The following is a 2445-nucleotide window of genomic DNA, read 5'->3' as shown; positions in this document are numbered from 1 at the left end:
AGCCAGACCTGCATCAACACTGTAGGAAGTTACAGATGTTCCTGCAGTGAAGGATTCATACTGGACAAGGACGAACATACCTGTATTGGTAGGTTAAATATCTATTGTCTTACTTTTATCTTTCCCTTTGAAATATATAAACGTTGTTTGTAAAAACAATCTGATCAGAGTACTTGAAATATGGAGGTATGGGGTCTACGAACCCTTGTTTGATCACTGTGTGTCTCTGGATTGACCATGTGAAAGGTCCTTCCTTTGCTCGTATCATTCTTAAAAGATTTTATTAAGACCTCCGAATGGCTCGTGATGATTTGGTATGTGTGTAGGTCTTAGGAGGACCGAGGGTCGATTATAGGCTGCTGGCGGATAACCTCGGTACTGCAGCGTACCTTCTGGTTTGTCCTAGACATGCTAGGGCTTTGACTTTTGGTTAGCAGATAGCTATTGATGTCGGGAAGAAGTGATGTAGGGTAGGATGACCTGACAGAATATTCTGGTACTGCATGGAAGTTTTTGCTAAAAACTTTTATTTAAAGAGAATAACTGAGCATTTATAAGGAAGTTTCAAACAGAGATATACACAATGAAATACAATATACGCTGATTTCAACTTGATTTGCATAATTACTGATCAAATTCTATAATTCCACAATGGGACATTGATTCATGCAACATATGTGATTTATGTCATGTGAAACATGCATATATACATGTACAAGCGCTACTGAAAATATAGGCTCCATAAATATTTCATGGAGGTAATAACAAACCGCCGCGATCAGTTTACTTTCATCAAACCTGTATGAAGGTAATACTATGCTTCCGTTCGCAATTTTGTTTGTCTTGTGGTCTTGCATGAGTTTAGTGGGGATGTTGAAAACAGTCGTTTTTGTGACGTGCTTCTTAGTAGTTATTCAGTAGTCGTGAAACCCTTTGTCCGAGTAGTTTTAGTTGAGAAGCTTTCTATGTGTATCTACTTGCCGCTTTCATATTAAAGTAATGGGCATCTCCAGCATATATTCAAACTTATTTGGGAAACATTTGATGTCAACTAATAATGCTCTTCTGTTCTTTGCGCGGTTTGAAATTAGAATTACCCGAAAGGTAGAGATGCACCTGTTATATACTCGTCTTCATAAGCAGTAGAATCCACTTCACTTCACTTCACTCCCCGGTTTAACGTCTAATATTTTTTTTGTAGACAAAAGGCCGTTGATGTATCCTGTGGAAGTTGGATGTCTCTTAATAGGCAATTTTCCCCAGTATTGGAGTCTAAAGTATGATTCGTGGGAAGTATTCTCCTTACTCGGAGGACTTTAGGCCAGTGGTCTGTACGATGTCAATGACACTATGTTCGTGTCAAAATTTCGTATTAAAAAGATAGCTTAAACAAAAAAAGAGCCATAAGACTTTTGTTCGGGAGCAAATACAGCATATTTCAATCCATCTGTATCCCAAAGCAAAATGGATTGTTTCGTATCAGCCTTTTATGGAAATAGCCCATCCGAAATTATCCCTCTGAAAGATTTTGACCCCCCATACAGGAATGGACACTTTCGGAAGACCCCAATGCAATGAGCTCTTCCATATTATCATATTACGATATTTTCCATCTCCAGTGATAGTGTAAAACCTTCCCCTATGCGAAATGCCAGGGCATCTGGCTTTCATACAAAGGCACAGGAGCCAAAAATATACTTTTGCCTAAATATGGTCACAGAACCCCGAATCTGATATTCAAGTGATAAATACCACAAGTGTTATTGAAGTCCTTTAGGTGCATCTACCTTGGCATCTCTATGTCAAATTTCAGGTCGTTTGGCATTGACACCAATGCAAAGGAGCCCCAAATTAACAGTTTTTGTCCAAAAATGGCCAAAAATCCCAAATTTGATAATTTTGAAATAAATGAGGATGAAGTTCTGTGGGCGCATGTGTTACACAGGGTCATACAAAATTTCATGTCATTTTGTTCTAATATTATTGCATGATGATAAGGGCATAGCAGCCAATAATATACATATTTTAGTCTAACATGGCCCAAAATCCCCAAATACATCATTTTGAAATGGTATATGCAAAACGTGTTAATGAAGTCCAGTGCACCTCTGTACCAACTTTCAGGTAACTATGTTGTAATACCAGGGCACAAGGGGCCACAATATACATTGTTGGTCTAAGAAAAAAATAGATGTAATTATCTAAAGCCTATATAAAAAGTGAAAAAGTCTGGGGTATTTGCTGACTACGTCTACGATGTCAAATACAGTATTTTGACACGGAAATTATGCCATATCCCTCCCCTAATTCAGACCTACCTGGTTATGTCACGCTTGAAAGTCGAATCATCGTGACCCTACTTGTAAGCGGGGACTGGCGGACTCTAAGATGATTTGGTGTGTTGATTAACACTCTGGAACAGGGTGGGTACCGGTGTGACAGCGA

This window comes from Branchiostoma floridae, chromosome 3 (assembly GCF_000003815.2).
Source record: "Branchiostoma floridae strain S238N-H82 chromosome 3, Bfl_VNyyK, whole genome shotgun sequence".
Lineage (NCBI taxonomy): Eukaryota > Metazoa > Chordata > Leptocardii > Amphioxiformes > Branchiostomatidae > Branchiostoma > Branchiostoma floridae.
Note: the sequence above shows the minus strand (reverse complement) of the source record.